Source organism: Ailuropoda melanoleuca, chromosome 12 (genome assembly GCF_002007445.2).
Source record: "Ailuropoda melanoleuca isolate Jingjing chromosome 12, ASM200744v2, whole genome shotgun sequence".
NCBI lineage: Eukaryota > Metazoa > Chordata > Mammalia > Carnivora > Ursidae > Ailuropoda > Ailuropoda melanoleuca.
In genome coordinates this window covers 66,528,344-66,554,467 of record NC_048229.1, presented here as the reverse complement: position 1 = coordinate 66,554,467, position 26,124 = coordinate 66,528,344, and the positions used below count along the sequence as shown (strand labels likewise).

The 26,124-nt window shown below is 45.8% G+C and overlaps 1 long non-coding RNA gene across 1 annotated transcript; it reads left to right on the top strand.

Annotated features, from left to right (window-relative positions):
• The first annotated feature begins 240 nt into the window (after positions 1 to 240).
• On the top strand, positions 241 to 25,764 carry LOC117795204. Its single transcript, XR_004619087.1, has 3 exons — positions 241 to 2,829; positions 21,411 to 21,512; positions 25,332 to 25,764. It is a non-coding gene; the product is annotated as an uncharacterized LOC117795204 (long non-coding RNA).
• The last annotated feature ends 360 nt before the right edge of the window (positions 25,765 to 26,124 follow it).

The window sequence follows — 26,124 nt, the reverse complement described above, 5'->3', positions numbered from 1 at the left end:
CTGCCGCCGAGCAGCATGGTTGGCGGGGAGTTTACAGCCCCCGGAGCGGGCAGGGGCCACGGAGGAGAAGCGGCGGCGGCGGCGGCAGCGGCTCTAGGCTGTAATTGGGATGCAAAGCAGGCGGTGGCGGCGGCGGCTGCGGCCGGGAGGAGGAGGAGGAGGAGGCGGCGGCGGCGGCGGCTGCAGCGGTCGGAGGGGACGCGCTGGAAGTGGGAGCTGATGAGTGAAAAGAAAAAAAAGTCTTTGGATCTTTATTCTGCTAATTAGTTTCCTGCAAAAAATGGCTGTGATTAATTCAGTGCGCATGTGCTTCATTACCCAGGCACGACGGGAAGGGCTAATTAGCCACCTTCTGGATCAATAAGATTCAGCAAAAAAGAAAAGGGGGAGGTGGAGGGAGGCAGAGGGGAGGAAGGGAGGAAAAAAAAAAAAAACGGGGGAAAGTGATGAGCAGGGCAAGGAGAGCAGGAAGAGAGGATGGGAGAAGAGCCCAGGAAGAGGGAGAGAGGCACCAAAAGTTTATGCATGTATTAAAAACACACACACACACACACACACACACACGACACACACACGCACACACACACATACACACCGAGAAATGAAATGCGGAGAAGCAACAATAGAAACCTGGCTAAGATTTTTTAAAAGATTTCTTTCTTTCCTTTTTTCCCCCTTTCTCTCTTCTTTCTTATTTTTTTTCCTTTTCTCTTTCTTTCTTTTTTTTGGCAAATGAAGCAATGTTTAAATTAAATAGGAAGAGAGCATCTTCAAAGAAGAGGGGAGCAAGGGGGGCAATAATGGAGTGGGACAGCTCAAAGCAAAGATTTAAGTGAAAGGCAGAGAAGCAGCAGAGACAAAATAGAGCCCACTTTAAATTGCAAATCTGAGATTTTTTTTAAAGGAGGAAAATTACCTACCCCCCCGAAATCAGAGGACAAATAAAGAAAATATGGAGAAAACTTTAGCACGTACCATAGACTAGACAAAAAATATATATATGATATGTTAATTTTGCCTTCTGAAATAAGATACAATCAATCTACTCTGGTTCTTTAGAAGGAGAGGGGAAGCAGGAGTGATGATTAGAAGGAATAAAAGGGGGAAAGTGAAACAGAACTGAAAGGGGGATAACTTAAGGAAAGACAAGAAAAGGAAAAGTTGCACTTGGAAACAAGTCCAACTTTCTACCTTTCTGGACCTAAGAGAAAAGTAAAATCAATTTTCTCATGTAAAACCTGGAAAGCAGATGTTTTCAAAACACAGGAAGCTATTTTGCCATCAAAAGCAGGGATGTAATAAAGGCAGTGAAAAATAATTTCAGACTAAATTCGTAAGAAAGAAAGCCAATATATTTAAATAGCGAGGAAAGGTCTAGAGTGGAGAAAGGGGGAAAATTACATACCCCTTCCCCAATGCCAAAAAAAAAAAAAAAAAAAAAAAAAAAAAAAGGTCTTACAGCTTCCTCCAAGAGTTTGGAACAGAGTCTCGAAGCCAAAGGGCTTGAAATGAGAGGATGGATTTCAGATAAAGACTAGGAGCAGTACATCCCACCAGAGCCCAAAGGAGATCCCTGGAATCAAAGACAGCAGCCAGGGACCCTGCTACTGTACCGATTCCCAGTACATCAAAGCCATCACTTAGGCGGGCGTACGGTACCTCCAAAAAGCAAGCAAACAAACGCAGGAAGAACAAGAGTCTCAGTCTGTCTCTCTCTCTCTCTCTCTCTTTCTCTACCCCCTCTTTCAAATCCTAGCCTTAGCGTCACTGCTAATGCAATAGATTTTTTTTAATGACAAGTATGTATTTATGTAAGTTCTAAATATGAACTAGTACCACTGAAATTACAATGTCTGGAATAAAAATGCAATTTGCACTTTAAGTGATCTGCAAACAAATGCAAAAACATTTATGTTTCTGAAGGCATTTTTAGTGAACCCTGGAATATCAGGTAGAGAGCTCTCACCAAAACTTATTTTTCTTAGAAAAAAGATTTTTCGCCAGCCTAGCTGGATTGTTTATTTTAGAAGAAATTTGGGGATTAATCGGGAAATCTATTTGATTAGAAAGGAATTCTTCATTTTGAGAGATTTTCCAATGCTCTTAAGAGCATGCAGCTTCTTAGTCAAGACTAGGGGGAGAAAACCGGTTTAGGATTTTGCAGGGTTACCTCATCTAATCCTTGTGAATTCACTCTGGGAATAATGCTGTTTTATTTAGAAAGAAAAAAAGAAAATACATTTAGAAAAATCGGGGGTTTCCTCTCTATGAGCCAAATCTGGATTGCCATTCAAACTTTTCCTGGCTGCTTTTCCATGCGGGACAGTTGATCAATAAAGCCAAGTCCAGGCTGGCTTGCTACAGGTTTCACCAGTCAGTGCTTGCAAAACCTTTGTCATTTTCTAAAAATAAAAAAGCTAAAAGTTATTGTAGAAGAAGGGGCTTTTTTTTGTCCCCTGCACAATGTGTCTTTTGTGAGGTTAATGCCATTCTGGGCTCTCGATAGCCCTGGACAATGGGAACTCTCCAGGAGCCTGCAAAGACTCTGGCTTTTTTCTTTCTTGATTTTTTTTTTTTTTAAGGGAAGGATGAAACATTCCTACAGTCCAAACACAACTTCTACTTTGATTAAATAAATATTTATCTTTATTGTAACCATTGTATATTTTTACCTTCAGTTTGTCCGTTTCTGATTATTATTTTAAATTTTTCATTGGCAACAGTTAATCTTTTTTTTTTTTTCCCTTTCAGTCCCAAGTGCAGGTCAGTGTAAAATGTAGCTGACTGAAAGAAGACTGGTAAATTCTGAATTTTTCCATAATACGTCAGGTAAGGAAAATTGTTCAGACCTTCAGGAGTATATTTGCCTCTTATTTATCTATCTTCACGAATCTTCATAATTCTGTTGGTTTACTTTTTTAAGATGCAGCAGAATTAAATTTCTCCCTGTAGATCTTGGAAATTCACTTAAATGCTATGTATTTATTTTCTTTTAAAAATGTAAATAGTACTAGAAGCAAACTTGTAGCTTGTTATACAAAACAGCGCGGAAGAAGTCAGATATCTCCACTGGTATAGGCTATTTGGGGGAAATTCTGGATATAAATGTATTTCATGTTGCAATATAGGAAAATGTCAGCTTAATCTGGTAAATACTTATGCTAATTTTACTCAGTGAATTCGTTATAAAGAGGAGAGGTACCAAGCTTGTATGATTGAATAATGCTTAGGCGATAATCCAGCATCTATATGGATTATTTTAAGTACAAAATGAAAAAAGGAACCAAGAAATTCAGAATCTAAATCCTTCATTTAGCTGGCAAGAGGGCAGAAAATTTCAGACCAATCTGTTTTTAAGACATTTACAGTAGGGAGAGAAAGTAGAATGTAGGCTAAATATTGCATTGATGTGTATATTTCTCTGCCTCTCGCTCAAATGAATGGATACAAACACAAAGATATATGCATAAATCGGTACATAAATATACATTTGGATGACTCTAGATGTCTTTGCGTCTCTGTGTGTGCGTGAATATATGTGCACACAAATATACAAGGTATACATAAATGCAGGTACTGTACAGAGCTATGTGTGAGCTCTCTCGCTGGGGGTTTTTGTTTCCAGATCTGTTTGAAGCTACTTTTTTGCAAATATAACATAGGAGTGTTGGTTTAATGATGAAGATATGGATGGTGAATTTGAGTAAGAATCTACTCCTCTGCAATTTTCAGAATCTGGGGTTGCAATGTGAGCAGCTATTATTTGGTCCAAGGGCTAAAGATGCCGTGGGCCAGTCTTAAGGGGCAAGCGAGGTGAAGGGGATCTTAGGAGATCTCACTTGCAAAGAGCCTAGCTTCTGGGCCCTGGGTTTTCTTCTGCTGGGGGGTTGGGGACACAAAAACAAAAACAAAAACAAAAGGGAGGAGGAAAAGAAAAGAAAGCCCGTGAGGAGCCAGGGGAGGTTGAAAGGACGCCTCTGCGCACAACTCTAGAGCTAGATCTAAGAGCAGGGTTGCGGGGTGAGGAACGTGCGGGTCTCTTTTTGAATGTGTATTGTTATTCTGAGTCTATTGTATGTATGTGTTACTGTCCTTTCATTTGCCACGACAACATATGGATTCCATAAATGCAGACATGCTGAAGTGCATCTGTCTGGGTAGTTAACACGATCCAAACATCCCTCTTCGTTCCGCTAACTCTGGCTCTTCCTCGGGTTCCCTGGCAGCGCTCCGGGCTGGCCGGCCCTTGCCCCAGGCTCTCAGCACCCTGCAGTCTCGCCCTTTTGTAGTCTCCTGGTGGGATCCAAGGTGCCGCGCTGAGGAGGCGGGCTGCTCCGGGTTCCGGGGTCAGAGGCGCCTCTGCCGCTAGCCCCTGAGCGCCAGGGAACGAAAGGGTTAAGCTGCCCGAGCTCTGGGAAGGGGCTGCGCTCATCCCGGAGCGAGGTGCAGCCACCAGCAGCTGTGATTTAGGGGTCAAGTCCGAGATCACCTTTCTCCTGCCTCTGGAAATGGCAGAAGATGAGGTAGGGAGGAACAGGAGAGAGAGGCAGCCAGGCGCGGCACTTGGCGCTCCATCCATCCGTTCCCTCCCCCGACCTCCCAGCCCACCTTCTGACCCCCAGACAAATCGAACAGTTCCCCTTTCTCCTCGGGGTGCAGGGTGAGGTTCTTCTGAGCGTCCAGAATTGTTCCATCCCCCAGCTCTTTCCTAGGGCTAAAGCACTGTGATCCAAGCCCCAACCACCAAATCAGAAAGTTTGCTCTTAATGTACCAGAGGGTGAGCAGATGGGTCTGGGTAAAAAATGCTCCCCATTTGTGGAAGACAGGGGTGCCCTCGGCAGGGTGGGGGAGTTTGGATGTTGGCGCCAGCCCCGCAGACTCCGGCCATGCTCCTCATAGTCCTGAGCGGATGTACACAGTGGTGTCCATTACATGCAGCTTCTTGCTTTATGCCCACAATCTCGGTCCAAAGCTTTCTTTCCCCCAACTTGGGCAGCCTGGAGAATACTTTTGTCAAAATATTTTTCACGCCTGAAAGATAACCAAAACCCAAATTCAGATTTGTTTCTGAGGCGTTTCACTGGAAAAGAGAAAAGCGTCTGAAGTCCCCTTGTTCTGGCGCTGCACGGAAGCAGCTGGTTGTGGGGCTCCGTGCCCAGGTGATGCCCTGGGGACCGTGGGCCGTGTACGCAGTGCCCACAAAAGAGGCTTTAATTGAGAAAGAGCTTCCCAAATCCACCCCACCAGTTTGGACTTCAGGACAGCGACAGCTCTTTTGGAAAGTTCCTCCAAGAAAAAGGAGGTTTTGGTGGGGAAAAAACTGGCTGGAAATGACAGAGAGAAAGGAGAACTAGATTCCCGGGGGGACACGAGACAGGTGGGGGACGCTAAGAGTAGTTAGGGAGATGAGCGCACAAGGAGGTCCACATACAAGGCGTGCAGGGCACGGCCGCGCGGAGGCTCAGTGACGCGCTCCCCAGACGCTCCCTTCAGCTGTCAGAGCGAGGGCGAATCACCCCGATTTCTGCTTCTGCTTCCAGGGCCAAGAGTGGACCAGCTGGTCCAGTAGGCAGCTGAGGTCTGTCTTCCTAGCCCCGGCACCCCTAACCCCGCCAGAGCCTCCAAACCACAGAAATCAAACCAAATTGGCCGCTCGAATCTAGAGAGGTTTCATCCCTGGGGCAAGAGGGAGGGAACAAGCCTTTTTTTTTTTTTTCTTTTGAACTCCCGATTCAAAAGAGACCACAACCTACTCTTGAGTGCCATCCCCAATACAGGGATTGTGGGTATGTTTCATTCTTTCATTCTTTCTTCCCTGTTTCTCAGAAGTCAAATCTTTAAAGAATTAGCCCCAAACTTAGAGCGCTTGGGTCACTGAAAGAGTTCCAAATGATAAAGCCTGCCCTTCATTTCCAATACATGGCGCACTGTGAAAATGCAGGGCAGTTATTCAGTTCCAGGGTTTGAGTCAGATTTCCAGTTTCCTCGGCTCCTTTGCAATGGAAATCAGAAATCCAACCTTGGGGCAGAAGTCACCTCAGACTTGGTGGCTCTCTTGGGTTCCACACAGTCTGCATCACTGGCAAGCGCTGGCTTCCCTATTGGTGACCTGGTACCAGAAGTTTGCACTGACATCTAAAGCCTGGGGCGGGGGGAAGAAGAGAACTAATCTCATCTCTATGCAACAAAGTGAACAACTTGAGGGCAAGAGACCCTCGGTCGGGCTTTATTCGCTTTGGGGATTTCCAAGGGAATAACTTGGGAATGATCGAGGTTTCTGACTTGCCAGGCAGAGGCAGAAAAAAGGGATCCTTGAGACGCATGGGCAGCGGGCTTGGGAGCAGCGCTGAGAGCGGGCAACTGAGACCTGGCGCCCATTTGCGCAGCGCCCGTTAGGGCCGGCGTGGGGAGTCAGTGCCCGTGGTAGCACGTGCATTGTTGACACGCAGACACGCAGGCGTGCGCTAATGGAGGGATGCGCGGCTGAGCAATCCCCCATGCCTGCATTTCTTGCAGGCATGGCTTGTTTAATAGCCAGGGAATTGAGTGCCTTCCCTCCACCCCCCGCTTTTTTTTTTTTTTTTTTCCTGAGAAATGTAGAAAGGGACCTATACCATGTACATATTCTGAAGAAACATGTGCATTTTTTTCCTGAGAAATACCTGGCACCATAATATTTCTGATTTAAGGGGCAAGGGAAATCTTTGAAGTGAAGAAAATCAGTGGGGGACGAACTATCTTTTCCTGATTTTTTGTGTGTGTGTGTGCCTTTCCTCAAAGCCAGTAATGGGATTTAAAATCAGAGATTCCCAGTTCTCATCCTCCCTTCCATTCCATTTCGCTCTCTTCGCCCCAGAAAACATCTGCAGTAACCGACTGCACGTCTAAGGGGATGGTTTTAAACCATCTTTAAGAGAAACAAGGTTTGGGGCGCGCGTCAACTTTCCTTTTCTTTTTCAAATGAAGCTGAAAAAAAATTCCAAGGATAATTTAAGCACCAAACGACATCGAACAGATATTTTTCCAAAGCAAAAAATTTCCAATTCGTTTGTTTCCAATTCTTAGAAATAGAGAAGAAGGCAAACCCGATCTTCCTGCACCGGGATGACTCGAAATCTGGGGCCAGCACTTGGTTAGGGCCAGGAGGGGCAGGGCAGGGTGCAGCCCCAGCGTCTTGGAGAAGTTCGGTGCATGCCAACCCTGGGCCGCTTGGGCTGGGGCTCTGGCTAGCTGGGCTCCCCGCAGATGTCCTGCGGGCCCAACATGTGCCAGGGCATCATGCAGGGCAGTGGTCCCCTGTGGGCATGGCCACCTCCCTGTTTAATTCCAAGGCTCAGCGGGGCAGCAGGAACATTCAATGCCACTTTCCTCTGGTCCTGGCAAAGGGCGCACCCTTTTTGCGTCTAGTCTAGTCTCCTGCCCCCTGGGCTCAGCATCGTGGAGACCAGGTGCTGTTCCCAGCTCCCCAAAAACCATAACCTCAAAGATCCCGACAGTTTCCTGAGACACTGACCACAGTTCACTGAGCCAGGGCATGCGTTCTTAAAGTCTGGCACACCCAGTCCCATTTAGGGAAATCTTTATCTCCTGCAGGCTCCGGGCCCCTGAGAGGAAGCCAGGGAGCTCCTGCGCCTGGAGAAGCCAGCTGGGGAGCTAAAGCCAGCCCAGCGCAGAGCCGCTGCCCTGGGCCCCAGGCGCCCCTCACAGGTGCGTCCTTAGCAAGGCTCCTCACTGCCTCAACTGGGTGGGTAAATGGCCTCCCTTGGAACAATTCGAGTACCCCATTATGCCCCAGCAGGGCACCCTCAGAAAAACCAGCCAGGCCTGGAGGTGCCTGGCCTTAGCAGCCATCTGGGAAGGAGAGGGCAAGTCATAGGTGCATTTCAGGCCTGGGCTGAGCTACCCCAGCCCAGCGCCTGCCTCCAGCTTTGATCCCACTCCCCACAGAGGGCAGCTGGTGGTTTGAGGGCAGTGGTCACCACTGCCCTCCCTGGGCTTCCCAGCTTCTTTCAGGACACAGATGCCCCAACCCTGCCCTGTGGGGCACCAAGGTAGCCACAAAGCATCGACCACAGGGGGCAGTTGGGGGCCCTGGACCCACCCGCCGGAAAATACGGCCGCTTCCGGCTCCGGCCAGCCCAGAGTGGTTCTGCACCCTACAGCCCAGGGAGATCTGGGAGTGGAGAGCCCCCTGGGGTCCTGCTCATCACTAAGGCTGACCAGAAACTGGGCTGGTCGAGGAGGTGGGACTGGATGTGTAGGGTTAGCAAGGGCCTGACTTGTGGAGCGCCTGCCTCTGCGTGTTTGGTTCTGTGTATCTCCCTCCTTCTCATTTTGTCTGGGGGGAGGAAAAAAAGGAAAGCGGGCAGATTGGTGCCCACCCTCTTTCCAGTCTGGGAGCGCAGCAGCAGGAAGTAGTGCTCATAACGACACTTCAGCCCTGACACTTGAATGCTGAAGGTTAAACTCACAGTCTTCGCGGAAGGGCTTCCTGCCAACTGACCAACTGTGCTCTGCCACAGGCCTCACCTCACCCTGCCCCCTCCAGGTACAGCCAACACCCCAGCCTCCTGCGGTCTGGGCACCTCAGGGAGAGGTGCCCCTGGGGGCTGGCTCCTCCCACCTCCCCCCACCTCCAGGGACCCTCTCCTTTTTTGTCTCCCCCATTATTTTGCCTGTGGCTATTTGTACCTCACTTTGGCCTATGGGTTCCAACTAGTTCCTGCTGTGGAGCTGGGATGAACTCGACATTGCAGCAAAGATGCAAGGTTCACACAAGTGCGCTTGGAGAGAAACCACACTTGTCCCCTGTCCCTTCGTTCTGGGTATGTGGTGGCCCCCACAACTTGGTGCAGGCAAACCTAGAGCTTAGTGCCCAGCCCTGGAAGTGTCTGCAGGGGGACCCTGACTGTAAGGGGGCATGTAGAGGCCAGATTTTCAGACGGAGAAGGTTCTCCAGAAGGAACAGCTATGGGGGGGGTGCCTATCCCAAGACCCCTGTTCTTGGAGCCTGTGATCAAGAACACCTCTTCCCTTTCCCTCCTGACCACATCCTCCCAATGATGGTGAGATTAAATTCTGCACCCTTAAGAAGAGCATTCCAGCAGGAGATTGGTGGTCTCATAAAGGGGATGGGGTTAGCTCTTGGCAGACTGGCACACCGGCCCTTTTCTCTTTTTCCCTACCTCCCTGAAAGCACCTACTATGTGTCAGTCCCTCAGCAGGGACTTTACACGAATTGCATTCCATTCTCTCAGCAGCCTTGGGAAACTGGTATTATTAGTCCCATTTTCTAGATGAGGAATATCAAATTCTGAGAGATTAAGATCACACAGCTATTCAGTGGCTCAGCGTGAATTCGAACCCAGCTCCATCTGGCTTTAAAGCTATTTTTATTAAACCACCTACCTCTGGCCAAGGTCAGGAGAACCAGGGACTCAAGGGAAAACAAAAGAGATACACAGTGTACATGGGCTCAGAGGAGGGAAAGAAAAATATTCCAGGAAGGGTTCTCTGGTTTTGATAGGGATCCGGGCCTGGAACACACATCAGAGAAAGTCAAGGCCAGAGACAGAAAGGACAATGAAATATAAGGTGAACAAGCCCCCAGCCCAGGATGACAGCAACATAATATCACCCTGAAACAATCGTCAGTGTACCCCTGGATGTGTGGACCTTAACCCAGCCATTCCAGGCCAAGATAATACCAGGCCTTTTTCATTTTCCTTTGTAAATTTTCTTACAGTGTCTGAAGCTCAGACAAGTTCCTAACTTCTGTGAGTCAGCAGGCTGACAGGAAGGGATGATCAGATGACCAATTACTCATGAACAAATGTGAGGAAATTCAGAAAGTGGGAAGAAGAGAGGGCAGTAACATGGGAATGGTAGGGCCCCTAGGGTCTCCTGGTCACTGCACTGAGCTTTGCACTGCTGGGGGGTGGGAGCGGGGGGGAGGTGGGAAGGGTACTGCAGCTGCAGGCCTGCAGCCCCCTTGGAACAAAAATATTTTCTTTGTGGCTATTGGGGTTTGGCTATGGGAGAGTCTTCTCCAACTCTGGCCTCCACACGTGCCACCAGGTACTGAAGCACTCCTTTGGGAGGGCTTCTGCAGCGAGGGGAGGGGGTAATTCGGTCAGTGGCATAGGCTGACATCTCTTCGCTGTGTTTCACTGGGTTGTCTTGGGCTGAAGCGAGTGTGTGGAACTGGGCAGGACTGGCCAGGCCCACACGGAGGGGTTGCTGAAAGCCTTGTTAAGGAAGTCCTCCTGACCAGGCAATCCAATTACATAATGCCACAAAAATAACTCCGGGCTGGGAGTCTTGTCAGAATGACGTATTTAGTTAGCAGAGAGGGGTATCAAATATCTATCTTCCAACCCAAGGGCTGAAAGTACACTTGTGGCACCACCGGACTCCTCCTCCCCCGTCCCCCAACAAGGAAGGGTAGGGTGCGGTGGGGAGGGACCAGTGTCAAGGATGCACATTTCTTTCTCGCCTCCCTTTTTCCCCAGGTGCAACAAAAGCCAAATGCTCAATTTAGCTGCATTCTTTCAGCTCATACCATATATAGAGTCAGGTACTCAAATGGGTTGGGGCAGCTGAGAGAAAGAAAGGAGGGAGTGGGAGAAATGAGAAGAAATGGAGTGAAAGGGGGTTTTTGTTTTGTTTGTTGGTGGAACAGGGTGGGCAAAGGTTATCTTATTATTTCTATCTAGACTAGACTAGGCCTCCCACTACAGTTGACCAACTAGTCCCACTTTGTCCAAGACCGTTCTAGATTTAAAACTGCATCCGAGGAACCCCCTCAACTCTAGAAACTGGGACAGTGGGTCACTCTCCCTCCCACAGGTTTGGCCAGATTTCCACAAGGACAGAAAATTATGGACAAGATAAGGTACTTCATTTTGATTCAAAATTATTAAAAGAATGACCTAAATAAGCTATTTCACCATAGTTGCAAAGGCCCTATTTCCAGGAATTTGAAGAAAGAGGCATACATTCTGTTTTACCCCCCCCCAACAACCCCCCCCCCCGACCATTTTTCGGCTCTAGAGCTTTCCAGGTGGAAGAATCACCTGTTCCATCTGCGCTGCTTTTCAGATTGTTTCCAGACATGCTTTTGCTGTTCCAAAATGCCCTGAACTCCTGCCAGGGTTTGGTTGGGGACAGTGTTATATCATTTTGAAAAAACTCTGCTTGAAACTCTGCTTGTAACGTCTTTTTGTCACCTAATCTCTCAGTTCCTCCCTGTGGCACCACGGACACATTCTGAGCCGTATCCTTTAATATATTCACCTAGAGCCTGTTAGCATTTTCTTTTTCCTAATATTGATAATCACAGCATCTGATCCTTTTATTCTAAACTGTGGCCTTCCAACCCATCCTTCATCTAGACCCATCTGCACCCCCCCCCAGGAGACAAATGAGGCTAAGCAATCCCTGGCCCAAGACACTCTCGCAGCATCTGAGCTTCCATGTGCCTTCATCCCCACCTCCATTCTTTTTTAAAATCAAAATGTCTCTAAATTCCTCGAGCTAATTATAAAAGCAAATAGCTTTCCCTCTCTGCGTCCTATTCCCTGGCTCGTGAACAGGCAGTTCCACTCGGAGTCCACCTTGTCGCCAGCCAGAAAACCAGCTCCTTTAGGACGCAGCAGAGAGGAAAGGGTGAAGTGGCAGTGCCTCCGCCCTCCCCCAGCAGGCTCTGCCTTTATGGAGTCTATTTCCAGTCTGTTTACCTGGCAAGGACCACGTGACCAATCCAGAAGGAAATGCTGACATCACTGTCTCTCTCACACATGTGCGCCTCCCTCCCTCCAGCCCGCTCTGCCTGCATTCCGGCATCCATCCTCTCCGCCTCTCCCGGCGCCGGCCCCTCCCCCAGCACTCGCGCCTTCTCCCACTTATTTCTCTGTCTTTCTCTGTCACACTTTCCTTTGTTTTCTTTCTCCTTGTAGGCTGTCTCAGAGATTGTCTCCGGCGCGCACGCACGCGCGCGTAAGCGCGCACACGCACACACTTCTGGGAATCCTTTTCCCTTCTCCTCAACAAACCTTTCTTTTTCTTTCAATCTCTTTCAGGTCTGTGGCCATTGAATCTTCACTCTTTTAAAAATACACTTCCTCTTTCTCTATAGATTGGAGATTTATTTTAAAAGGGGGGGACGGTCCTGGAAGATCTGGAGAACCTTCCAGGCCCAGGATGGGGTGGGGGTGGAGGGGAGGGCAGAGCAAGGCTGCTCTGTCCAGCCACTCAATTTCCTGCTCCAGTGGGCTTGGAGATTTAGGTGTTGGGGGTTTGGTCAAACGTGCCTTCTTTATTTGTTTTCAGCCTTTCTTCTTCCAGCTTCCTTCCCACGCTTCCTCACTGCTGCAGGAAAGGGATTCCTTCCCTTCCCCATAGCCAGACCACAGGCCCTAGCAGCTCTTGGCCCTGTGTGCAGGCAGCACATGCACCTCGTTCCTGGTCTTTGCTGCTGCTGCTGCTGCTCCTTCTGTCAGAGGCTGAGGGGCCTGCTCAGCATCCTTCCAGCTCCCTGGAAGGCCCTGGAGGCAGAGGGGAGGGGCAGTGGTCAGTGCAGGTGCCTCCTGAGTGTTCAAAGGGCTATTTATACGAGGAACCAAGTGGCAGGGCTCTGGGGTGCGACTGCTCCCGGAAAGCTTGCTTGGTGCATGTGGGCACAGAGCCAAAGCATGCAGTTTAGAGGAAATGTTTAATAAAGACACGGGAGTCTCAAACTGCTTATTTATCCTTATGGAAAGGTGGAGATACGATGTCCCTGGAAACTGCCTCAGAAGTGGACTGCAAGGTTGTAAGGCCAGAGGGTAAAACAACTGGGGCTTTCAAAGAGAACGGGCTAGCCTGGGCAAAGGGGCAGAAAGCAGACTCTCGCGGCCCTTTCTCTCCCACCTCCCAGCCCAGGCTGTCATCTCCTGGGTTCATACGCCTTTTACTTTGGGGTGGGGCAGGAGGTAGAAGGATGCATGTGAAGGCATGCAAGAGTGAGACCATTAATATACAATGGAATATTACTCAGCCATAAAAAAGAATGAAATCTTGCCATTTGCAACAACATGGAGCTGGTGAGTATAATGCTAAGTGAAATAAGTCAGTCAGAGAAAGACAACTACCATATGATTTCACTCATGTGGAATTGAAACAAAACAGGCAAAGGGGAAAAATGAGAGAGAATGAGGGACAGGGAATCAAGAAACACTTAATTAGAGAGAACAAACTGATGGTTACCAGAACGGGGTTGGGGGGGTGGTGGTGCATGGGTGAAACAGGTGATGGGGATTAAGGAGTGCACTTGTCCTGATGACCACAGGGTGATGTGTGCAAATGTTGAATCACTATATTGTACACCTGAAACTAATATAACACTTTCTGTTAACTAACTAGAATCAAAAACTTAAAAAGAAAAGAGCAAAACCATTAACTAATCATCACTTAGGTGTGAACTCATAATCCCCAACACTCATAAAGGTAGAACCCTACCAGGAGGACATGACTGTTTAAATGGGTATTTTTACCATTGGGTTATGTTGAAAATCAGGCATATAGCATCCAGGGGCGCCTAGTATGGCTCAGTCAGTTAAGCATATGCCTTGGGCTCAGGTCATGATCCCAAGGTCCTAGGATCAAGCCCCAAGTAGGGCTCCTTGCTCAGTGGGGAGCCTGCTTCTCCCTCTCTCTCTGCCTGCTGCTCCCCCTGCTTGTGCTTGCTCTCTCTCTTTCTATCAAATAAATAAAATCTTTAAAAAAGGAAACAGCATCCAGTTGGAAGACCCTAGTAAAATCTAGGGGTAGGACCTTCAACATTAAAATACTACTGTTCTTCAGTGTTCAGATGCATTCCTACTTCTTGAAAAACGTTTTCGGCACACATTTAAATAGCCCTGGCAGCCAGTAAGGAGAGAATTCAGATGTTATAAGGTCACCTTCTGGAGAGACCTTTTCATAGGTCAATATACAACGCCAGCAGGGGAGTCTTTAGAGGAGGTCCAGTTATAGATATGTCTCTTCAGGCATGTTAAGATCTAAATCCTCTTTAGACACGCTGGGAATCCAGAACTTTTCTACTGGATTTCTTTAAGTATTTTGTGCAAGTTCTAATTTTAAACCTCTAAATGTTATAGGCCAAGGACTTGCTGTTTTGAGTTGTCAATTAGGTAGATAGCTCTGTTGGTCAATTAAATGATTTTTGTGGTTTCAGAACCCAAATAAAGCGGTATGCAGAGTCTCAATGTCCTTCTTACCATCCCCATGAATATTTATGGCGCCCTGGCTGAAGTAAAAGCACAAAAGAATAGGGTGGAGCCCAGGTTCCAAAATCCCTGTGGGCTTGAGATGCCTGTGTTACAAATTCTACACTATCTAGTTAATTATCAATGTTTGTCAAACCAAAGCCCAAAGTGGTGGAGAGAGGTGATAGAGGGTGGTGGAAATTATGCAAAAAATATAGAAGGAGTTTAGGTCTTTTTAATATGCTGCCTTTCAACTTTGGAGGTACCTGGGAAAGGACATGCAGAAAGTTCTTTTCCCATCCTTGAGTCTAGCTCAGGCTGGCCTCCTCCTGTGGAGGCCCAAGGCTGGAGTTGACCTCACCCAGCTTCTCATATTCAGCTCTCTGGGGAGGTTCCCTGGATTAGCTGACAGGCACCAAAAAAACATCAATAAGATTCATTTGTTTCACTACTCAATACTTGTGATGCTGTGGAAACTCACACGCATTTATGAATAGATTTGTATTCATGTTATGTGTTACCCCACCTGCTTCCCCAAGGATAGGCACCATATGGAGTATACTCTGTGCGCATCTCCATAAATGCCCACAGTGCTAATTGGTACTCAGTGATGTGCCCGTGGTGAAGTGGGGGATAATGATAATGTTGATGATGAGGAGGAGGACAATGATGATGACACTAAATTGCTAATAATGATTCAAGGATGAAAACAGTTCTGGGCATAAAGAGATGCTCAAAAAACACAGAATGAATGAATAAAGTTTAGACTTTTACCGACTGTTTTCTGAGATCTGATTCTTTTTTTTTTTTTTAATATTTACTTCATTATTACTTATTAAAAGAAGGCATCTCAACTGCTGAGCCTGTGGGCTGGGCTAAAATGGCATAATAATAACACAAGGTGGACTGGCAATCCCTTTTCATCATCAGTGTATTTTTTTAAATATGATTGAGATACCTAACACTTCCCTCTCTCAAGGCAAATCACCACAGAACATAAAGTTTTTTGCTGATACATAGAGCGTAGAACTATTCTCCCAATCTGCTCAGGGAAGGACGTTAGAGAGGTGATGCTGGGAGCACAGGAAAGACATGTCTTACAGTCAAGCGTGAAGGCCTGCAAGCCAGAGGTGGTTGCACCTTGCAATGATACGCAATACACAAACCAACCGTTTTTAAAACATATACAGAAGTAGAGGTGCCTGGGTGGCGCAGTCGTTAAGCGTCTGCTTTCAGCTGAGGGCGTGATCCCGGCGTTGTGGGATCGAGCCCCACATCGGGCTCCTCCGCTGGGAGCCTGCTTCTTCCTCTCCCACTCCCCCTGCTTGTGTTCCCTCTCTCATTTGCTGTCTCTCTGTCAAATAAATAAATAAAATCTTAAAAATAAATAAAAAATAAATAAATAAATAAAATCTTTAAAAAAAACCCCAAACATATACAGAAGTAAAGAAATATCAGAAAAAAATCCATAACTATCTGGAAGAATCAAAGTCTTTTCTTAAAACTTAGAGTGTAAGGATCACCAAAGCCTGGGGTTCTGGTCCCAGCTCTGCCAATGAGAGCCGATGGCCTCCAGTAAGTGACTTAATGCTGGATTGTGTTTTCTCCTTGTAAAATGGAGACAACAATACACACCCTACAGAGTTGTTGGAAGATCAAGTGAGATGCTTAATATAAAGTGTCTGTCACAATGCCTGGCACCTGGCAGGCGTTCAATACACGGTAGAAATGGTTAATATTATCCTGACACCACCACTCACCTGTCTGCACCTGCGAGGTTGGAGTGTGAAGAGCAAGCCACTATGAACGTGCCGTACAGACTAGATAGCCTTGCACAAACCCAACACATTCTTTCCAGGTATTACTGGGCCCTGGGCTCGCTCTGTTAGCACAGGTATTCTCCACCTCTCAGAAGTTCACATTGCTCCACTTCACTTTTACAAAAGACCTACTACCAATGTTTACTAACCGAAAGACATGCGAAGACAATTTTCGTTTTTACAGAAAAAGGCAAAAAACAAAAATAGTGCCGAGCATTTGTTTTGCAGCAAGCCATTAACGTAGGCAACACACACCCCAAGCAGCCAGGGTAGCCCTGCCAAGATCCTTCCAGACCCACTCTCAGCATCTCGGCACCAGCTGCCAGAGCTTTGAACTGTGTCTGTGAGCATCTGTGCTTTGTCTCGATTTATTTTGTGCATCCGTTAGCATCATGTGTCCTAAGGTAACAGAAAAGCCTAAGAGAGGTTATTTGGGGGTCTGGAAACATTCAAAGATTTTTCCATATAAATTAATGGTAATTGCTGCTTCAGAAGCCATTTTGGCTTCTGAAAGTTTTCAAAGGAGCCATTTTGGCTTGTGAAAGTTTTCAAAGGAGCCATTTTGGCTTGTGAAAGTTTTCACAGGAGCACTCTACTTTCAGAAAGCGGGGGAAACCAATATTGGGAAATGGGGCAGAGATAAAGATATATTCTCAAGGACACGTTTTCTCCATATACGGGAACCCAATATACTGAATTCTGGGCATACGGTTACTGAAATGAGGAAGGCGAGCAACCACCAGACGTCCTCAGGGACGGTTTTGTGAAGATTAATAGTTAAACATGACACAAGTTATCAAGGTGCATGGGCTCCCTGCAGCACAGGAGATATGGAAATCCAAGGAATAGTCATCAACATAATATCATCACCATTTCTAGAAACAGATTCTTTCCTAGGCCAGAAGAGAATTTCCAGAAGTATCTTTCCCTTTTGGAATTACAGAGTATGACAGATTTATTTCCACACATCTCGCTTGCTTTCAGAGTTATTGTTTCCTCTTATTTTTCTCCCCTTCTTTGGTGATAGAGAGGCCTGAGAACCGATTCTGTCAGGAAGTTCTTGGGGGAATTTTCAGGAGGATGTACAAGTAGGTTATATGAATGACTGTGAACAGCAAGCATCCTTTTTTTATTTTATAAAAAATATATATTCATAACCAATCTTCTGATCATATCTAAATAATCAAAACCATGAATGACAAACATATCAGATATATTTTTTCAGAGCATAAAGGGTCCTTTTGGAGCAACTTACTATCATTTCTATTTCTTCCTCTTAAAGCAGATCAGGTAACTTTCCCCCTGTTACAAAAAGGATGTGCTATTAAATCCGGACCCCAGGATAGGATCTCAATTGCCCCCTAGACATCTAATGCCAATGCCCCAATTTTTGTATTTATCGACCAAAATGTTGGATGGAGCAGGTTCAAGCATCTTGCTAAATAAAATATAGATTACATTTATCATTTCCCCTCAATCTCCTAAAATCTTGTTACTTTTTCATGGAAGGAAATGAATCAGTTTGACAGGACTTGTTCTGTCAAGTGATATAAGTTCCCAACACTGTATTCACTGCAGATTATTCTAGAAGTGATGTGGCAATCATTTTTTCCAGGTAAAGTTCCAGATTAGGACATTATGAACTTCCTCTTTGCTTTTTAAAAATAGAGGCATTAATCTTGCTTCTTTTCAGTCTTTCCAAGTGCTTAAAAATGAAGTTACTCTCCCATGATTTTAGCCAACAACAACAGATTCCCTTATAAAAAAAAAACTTTACCCTGCCAAAAAATCTACTTAAAAAAGAGGTGTTTCTGCCAGTATTTAAGGCATATTTAAAAGTTGATCACGTGAAAACAATGAGGAAGCAAATGGTCAAAGCTTAAGACCTCTCCTTCAACAGGCCTGTTTCCAGATCTCTCCCGTGGATTTAGATATGATCCAAATGGATTTCTGAATTGAATGGGTTCAAGGCCAGAGACAGGTATGGTAAATTATCAGATTGTGTCTACCTTGTATGTCTCACACAAGTCAAAGCCATTATTCTCCAGAAATATATTGAAAATCCACTAGTTAGTAAATGAGAAAAACGGGAGAAATGATGAGAAAAACTTCACAGTTTATACCTTCTAACACAAATTACAGCAGCTGTAGGGTCTGTACACTTCCTAAAATCTCAGAGTTTAATGAAAACTCAATGTTTCTAGAATGCATACTGCAGGCATGCAACCTTAAAGTTAGCACAGCCCCAACTCCGTAAAGACCAAGATGGGAGCACAAAGGCCACATCCTTGAAATGAAATTCAGATATCTTGGGTACTTCTGGGTATCTCTAGGATTTGGGGTTTTTAACTTTAATGGAGGCAGATGCTTGTTTAAAGCCTCTGAAGTGGCCCTTGACAGGTCAAAGCCTGGTATTTACCAATCTTTGTGAGCCTGCAATTTAAGTTCCTGTATCCTTTCTTGGGCGCATGCACCAGGCTGATTCCCCATCCAGGTTATCCCAGCTACCTGCCTCTCACTTTAGCCTCCAGATTGCTCAACAGTGCTAGGGACACAAGGATCTTGTGTTGACTGTACCCTCTATGGTGTTCTATAATGCAACAGCCAATCACGGATGGTTGTTGACTCCTGAATAAATTCCCCAAACCTGCTACTCCATACCTTTTCCACACTCCTCCAGCTCCCACCAACTGCACTCTTTCTTAATTCACAGCAAAAGATTTCAAACCCTTATTTCTTGAAACTGTGATTGGAATGAATATCATCAACTTGCCCATTCCATTACCTTAAAGTGCCTTGCTCTGCACCCTCTTCTGCACCATAAAATGCCTTTGTATCCTTACCCATTACCTCCTTTCTCTTACTCTGCCTTGCTTCTACTGCAAATCTTTCCTGGGCTCTAAAGCCTGATCTTTACAGGTTCCTCCACTCCCCTACTTTTTATTTCTCTCTCCCTACTCCTGTCTCCATGGCATGCCTGCCCCCACCACTCTCCCATCTTTCTTTAATCAATCCATTTATATTTGGAAACGTACACATGCTCTATTCTCTCCTACTAAAAAAATAAAATAAAACAAACAAAACTTTCCCTGATTCTACCAACTACGCAACCCTTCTATTCACTACCCAACTTCTTAAAAGACTCATTTAAACATGTTCTCCAGGCCATGATTGAACACCCCCAGTCCTGTGGACAGCTCTGACTAACTGGAGAAGGATGGCCATTATTTTGAGCATAAAGTGATTTTCCTGTCGCTCTTGCCCACTGGTCCCTCGTGTCACCTTGTGAGGCCACCCAGAGCAAGTCTAATTCCCTGACGCAGACAACCTTTTTTCTGTCCTGTCCTCTTCCTCCCAATCTTTCTGAGCTAGGCACTACCAGTTCCTTCAACTGTTCTTTACAAGACCCGATTCTGAGTTCTTTTGCCACCTTCTTTTCAGGTGGACTCCCTTAAAGGGTTGTGTCCTGAGATTAAATGTAAACTACTACGTCTGCTCCTCCACCTGCACAGTAGAGCAGGGTGATCGCCTCCTTTGTCCTCCTAATTACGCTTTGCTCAATACAATTGTTGAATCCTCCTGCTATCACCTTAAACCTCTTAAGATAGTGGTTCACAAGCTTCTAGTTCAGAATGACCCAGGAAGCCTTAATAAATGCAGATTCTTGGGCACCACCTTAAACTTGTTGAATCTAACAATGGGGGTGAGGGGACAATGACACCTGGGAACCTGTATTTCATTTTATTTTAATTTTTATTGTCTTGGGGAGGAATCCACATTTTAAAGAAGAATGCCAGATGATTCTTAATGCACACAAAACCTGGGGGGGGATGCTCTCTAAATGTCTGTTGCCAAGCCTGCACATAGCCCCCATATTTGCGCAGATGGATTTATGGGTCCAAGACAAGACATTCCATTTTCTTGCATTATATTTTGTCTTGTTAGATTTGGTTCATTGTCTTGTCCTATCAAAATCTGTCGAACTGTGTATTCCGCAACATATGACTTCGTGACAACCACGCATGGATTAAGATGAAAAACCTTAATGTCACAGCACTCAGGATCTCCCTCTACACTGACACCAACGGTGGTCATCCAGTTCTGCCGAACTCCTACTTCAGCTTTCTCCCGTAAGATGAATGGACAAATTGTCACTTGCCATGCTGCCAAATGCCTTGGTCAAGCACACGCTGTTCTTTGTCTTCTATATTTCCCTGATACGCTGTCATGTCAAAGAAGAAAATGAAGTATTCTTGAGGGTCATTTACACATGCCTTCTAGAATCTGTGGCCAGGCAATGGAGTGTAGTGGGCAGAATCCACCTTTTCCTATGACCTCGCTCTGAATGCCTACGGCACTTAGGCATTGTATTACAAATGTTCTTGTCCACATTTTGACTCTACTACTAGAAAAAGAGCTCTTGAACTCTGAAGTTGTGTCTTATGTGTCTCTAAATATCTCATGGTAGCTAGCACAATGTCCTACTTTTCTTTGAAAACTTTTCTTTGAATGAATGAATGAATTTTACATTTTATTCCCACTAACTTACTTTACCTCTTTGTTCGAGATGAAAGCAGACTCTGTATTGAACACTAGGAGACTATGCTTCTTAGGCCTGAAGGAAGTGGTGTGCCTGGACAGATCTCCACAGGCCCAATTATTTCTTTTAGTCACTGCCCATTCAAATGAGCTTGTTAGAATATAAAGGCGTTCTTTGAGATGAAGTGTGATGAAAACACTGAGAAATGATGACAGTTTCTAAAAACATCACAACTTTACTAGAATCTGTGGCGATGACCAAACGAGACACAGGAAAGTGCATTTCAGAAAACCTTGGTGGGGCGCCCGAGTGGCTCAGTTGGTGAAGCAGCCAACTCTTGATTTCAGCTCAGGTCATGATCTCAGGGTCTTGGGATTGAGCCCCACATCGGGCTATGTGCTCAAGCAGGAAGTGTGCTTGAGGATTCTCTCTCTCTTTCTCCCTCTCTGCCCCTCCCCCCTCAGATAAATAAATAAATCAAAAAAAAAGAAAAGAAAAGAAAAACCTTGTCTTACCACTAAGACAAGCATAGCCACCGAAGTCAGCATAACATGCAAACGATTATGGACTTCATTCTAACAAGACCCCTTGTGATGACAGACAAAGCAGATCAATAGGACAGGAGATGGCTGCACAAGGAAATCTAGCTTCCCTCTACGTTACAACTGCTGACACATCTGAGTAATCCTCTGATACATAAGATAGTAGAGTGGACAACTGTAAACGAATGACAGGAAGTCCTGTGTTTTCTATGGCTCATGTGACCTTCTTCATGGTCATTTTGTCTTTCCTATTTTTTATAGGCCAGAGAAGATTCCATAAATACTCCAGAACATTGGGAACTATACTTCGCTGGGAAAGCCAGATAGCCTCAGGGCTACTTACTTGTTCTGCATGAGGTACAGGTCAGTGATTCTCAACAAGGGGGTGACCTTGCCTCTTTGCCCCAGGGATATTTGTCAGTGTCTGGAGACATTCTTACTTGTTACAACTGAGGTGCAGGTAGAGGCCAGGGATGCTGCTGAACACGAATGCAGGTGACAGCCTTCCTCAACCAACAAGAATTTTCTGGTTCAAAATGCCAATCGTAATTATACTGATGAAAATATTCAATCAAAAATATCCAGTGCCACTACTGAGAATTCCTGGTCTAGGGCTATGGACTAGTGCCAAACCTGGAAAGACTGAACCATCTCAAAGGGTCATGGAGCTACCTGTTAGGGATCTGTGAAGTAACTCATGGGTGATAAAAACTCTAAGATATTTTGCGGTTCTATAGTGAGGCTGGAAGACCTATCTAGTGGGCTGGAATGGAAGTAGAAAGGTTCTGGAAAACTCCTAATAGCTACAGGTTTTACTTCCGAGTAGCTTACTGGAAAGGCTCTTAGTGAACTCTGCTCAGAAGGCAGCCTCCTTCTCGACAGATGAAGGAATGCAGGCTCAGTAGAATGGTGCAAGGAGCATCAGTGAGCCATGGTCATGGTCATAAAAGAGCCCTGAACCACAGCTGCTAATGATGTAACTGGAGACTTAAGGCTCCAGGAATGTGAGGTGGACGTGCAGCAAACGTACCAACTGGAAAGGGTGCTGTTTTGGTGCTGACTGCAGAAAAGTCTTAGTCCTATAGAAAGAAAGCGGAATTCACTTTACTTGAAGCTCCTAGATGACAGATACATTTTCCCCAACTTCCTGCTATTTTTTATTTGACCAAGATTTTAAACACCAGCAGTTTTATAGATCATAGGGAAGCTGGTAGATTTAATGAAGCCTCCAGATGCCCCTTGAGAGATGATTACAACTCTAATTAAAAATGGAGGATGACAGATGAGAATCCCATGGGACTCTATAAGCAAGTGGCATTCATATGTCTTCTTTCATGGAAAAGATTACTTTGTTCATGTCAATCTGGGCTCTTTCCAGTAGTAAAAGATAGCATTGCCAAATTCTAATACATTAAGAGATTTACTGCAGTTCAAAGATCAGGGAATGTTTTAAACGTAGGGGACAAAAAAGTTTATCAGCTAAGCTGGACTTTCATTTCTTTTATTTCATATGCCTGTGCTCACCATCTCCAAGATTACGTATAGCCTAGAATACAAGAGGAGTCGGCTAAATGAAGTCTGTCTTAGTATCAAATCTAAGCTTGGAGAAGAACAAGGGGGGAGGGATATTAGCAGGGCAAATGAGGCTTAGGGCTTCATACTCAGGGCTTTAGGGACCAGGTAGGTATAGGAAGTCAGAGTAGATTGTGAGGTCACAAATCCAGGTAATCAAATGAGGTTTAAGACATCACAAAGTAGGTCTTGAAGGTTAAGGCAGTCAAATATATAGACAGAGGAGGTCAGTGATATTGAGATATCATTTTCAGACGACAGAACCACTCATAAGAGCTCATCTTATCACAAGAAGCTAATCCTCTCACCCCTATAGTGCTGGTCATGTTGGCTAGTCACTGGAGAGTCTTGGTTCTGAAAGGGAGGTCATACTACTTAATCTCCATGGTGGGAGTATGGGGGTGGGGAGCCAGAGAGAGCCAGAAGCAGAAAGGTAAGGCTCATTGGAAGGCTTTGGGTTGGGCGGGGCTTCTGCACAGGGACATTAACTGGGCTCTGGGGCCAGATTTCAGTAGCCTACATAGTCAAACAGCTACTTCCAGAGGCAGAGGTGGTATTACATCTTCAAAGATGCACTTGCATCTCTTTAGTCAATGCACATCTTTTACCAAAAGGAAATCAAACAGGAGAGAGTTGGGGCAACATGAAACCAGCTCTATCATTGAACAAAGGGTCTAACATAAGAAACATCAAGGACTCCACTCTGATTAAATCATGGATGCATTGACTGCGCTATCCGTCGACACTGTACCGGCTGTCATAAATCAGGTCTGGTCTCTGACAATGGAAGCCCAGTGAATCAAGATTCATTTCTAGATAGGATGAACGCACCAGGTAGGGCTTTCCTCCTTGCAGCCACAGAACCTGAGGTAGGATATCACTCTGGGAGACTGACCCACGGGTCTTACTAAGGATCATCACGTCTTCTATTAATGACTGGTGACATTTGGAGATTCCTCCTATCAATGTTTAAGCCTGGGGAATTGTCTGCAGAGTGTAGGGATGAAGTATTCTGGAGCCCAAGCTGTGGTTGCTTTGAGGCTGGAGGGCCTCAAACCCATCTTCAGCCTCAAATCCTCCCCAGATCCTAAATGTGACTCATAAAATGTCTACCCATGATTCCCAAATACTCCGTGTTCCCTCAGCTGGGAATGCCTTCCCTCCTTTCTTTCGATATCTACCAGAAACCTCTTCTCTGGGACCTCCTGTAGGCTGAGTTACTTTCTTTCTACTCTGTGCCCTCCAAGTTCAGTGTACACAACTTTGTTAAACTACGTTAGTGATTGTTTGTCTACCTGACTACCTCTTTCGTGAGGCTGGAAACTTCGAGCTCGGGGAGCGTTTGCCTTAGTGTCGGAGTACCGTGCACCTTGCCCAGTGTCTGCTGCACACTGTATATTCAATAAATGTTTGTGGAAGGAGGAAAGCAAGTTGGTAGGAAGGCTTAAAAAGCAGTAAGGACCACTAACCCAGGCAGATAGCAGTGTTAGGTTCTTCCAAAAAGGATACTGGCCAGCCAGCCTGGGAGAGACCACCTCACAGAAATCTACAAAGGAGCTGGCAACAGCATTCAGAGGCTATAGGGCTGTGATTCCCACTGCCCTTATTGGCAGAACCCCAGGGAATCCCTCTCTCCTGGCCGAGCCACCGACTTACCTTCCTGGAAGGCCGGCACACAGTTCTGTACTATCGACCTTCCGTAAAGCCAGCAAGCACCGGGTTGGCTATGCCAGAAGGTCCCTTGCATCCTAGAGGTTGGGCCTTGCTAAGTCTTGTCATTATCCTCCTGTTTCCTCTGAGGCCTCTGGCATTTGATATTATGATGTTTGATCATTATGAACAATGGTCAAAAATAGTCAACCTTAGTTTTGATGAATTGCTTTTATCTATTTTCTATTCCTCATCAGATGAAAGAATTTGCAGAGCTGGGCCGGGGGGGTGTGGGTGGGTGGGTGGAGTCTCTTTCAGAAATTCCCAATGTATAGTTTTTGAAAGTGTTTCTTAATTCTCAAAACATCCACTGGTGACAAAGATTATTACAGACTACAATCCTGACTACATCAATACAGATTTTTCAAGACCCGAAACTTGACAACACAGATCTCTTTTACTTTCCATTCACCTTTGCAGACCAATAAATTCAGGACAGTCAGTGGACCATTCCATACATATCCTTGACTGCTTTTAGAAATCAGTTCTGTTGATGTATAAGTTATTTCAAAAAAAGTGGTTTTAAGCTCATTGTCAAACATGGCAGTATAGTATCATATAATCATGGAGTCAAAGAATGAATTAGAAGGTACCTTATAGATAGACTAGTCTGAACTGAAGGTGCTAATGCCCGGCAGGAGATGGAAATAATTTGACCAAGGACACACTGCTGGTGAGTGGCTCAACCTGGCTTGAAACCAAACATGATGATCTTTCTGCTGTTCAGTAGTGATGATGTGTGTGTATGTATGTGTGTGTGTGTACATAAATAGTAGTACACACACACATACACACACACACACACACACACACACACAAGGATAAAGTCCTGCACCACATACATTGAGCTGTCTGCAGAAACCAACAGCCCTACTGAAACAATAACCCATTTCAATTTAGGGCAGCCTGGTCGGGAATAGGCCCAGAGCCTCACCAGCCCCCCAGAAAACAGAGCATTGTTTCCATCCAAACCTTGCACTGAAAGGAAGCCTGTCAGCTGGCAATGACCTCGTGAGACAACTTTGGGGAGAGCAAAGGGCTGAGAAGAGAAAGGCCTCATTCTCACTGCAAACAGGAAAAGGGAAGAGAAAAAGAAAGCTCTGTCTCCACACAAGGTTTGCTGGGCTGGCTATGAACTGTTCCAGTACGTTCCATCAAATAGACGCCTTCATAGAATCAAGCCAAGCGCGAACACCGGCTCTGGGACTCCCACTCCCGGGACACACACGGGCCAGCTCACACATGCTCTTGCTCTCTCGCACCCTGGGAGAGCACTTATATGGGCTTCATGAGGCTAAGTAATAAACACTTTGTCTTCACCCTGCTATTTATGGGTTGCTTGGGGCATCCTGTTCTCTCCACTGCTCTTACCTGAACAGACGGCTCCCACAGACCCCACACTTAATAGGGACAACAGTAAATGTGAAAGGCTCTGTGCGCCCCACATGCTCCTGGTTTCCCGGCCACCGGTGCTAATTGCAGAGAAAGGTCAGTCTGCATCCATTTACCTATTCTCTGTGCTCCCTTCCTTGACGTTAAATCTGCTCTCCTTTTTCCCTGGGTCCTCATTTTCTTCTTCCTTTCAGACATCTCTCTAAGACATCTTTCAGAGATACCCCTTTCTATTCTACCACCGCCAGGGACTCTTTCATTCTTCCGTGAATGGCTCAACCATCTAGGAAAACAAGAGCAA